Genomic DNA, 352 nt, shown 5'->3' with positions numbered 1-352 from the left:
AATTAGGGATGGGCAATAAATGATGGCCTAGGCAGTGACACCCACATACCATGAATATTAAGACGACAATCCCCGGATTCATATATCTTCCCACACTCTGAGGGAGTTGTAACAATTTAAACCTCAAAACAGGGTTACAATGGAAAAGGTTTGGGAAGCACAGGTCTATGGGAGGAAGTGCTGGACTTAAGCATTTTATTTTTTTTGCCAAGATACAGATTTGAATATAAGAGTCTCAGCAATTGGTCTGCCTTCCAGTAATATTCAAAATCTAAAATTGTGTTTTATTCTGGCAGATTCAAAACAAAGTGAGGGTGATTGCATCAATAAAAACCACACAAACAGCCTGGAG

This window comes from Hemiscyllium ocellatum, chromosome 28 (assembly GCF_020745735.1).
Source record: "Hemiscyllium ocellatum isolate sHemOce1 chromosome 28, sHemOce1.pat.X.cur, whole genome shotgun sequence".
Classification (NCBI taxonomy): domain Eukaryota; kingdom Metazoa; phylum Chordata; class Chondrichthyes; order Orectolobiformes; family Hemiscylliidae; genus Hemiscyllium; species Hemiscyllium ocellatum.
This window is presented reverse-complemented; position numbering follows the sequence as displayed.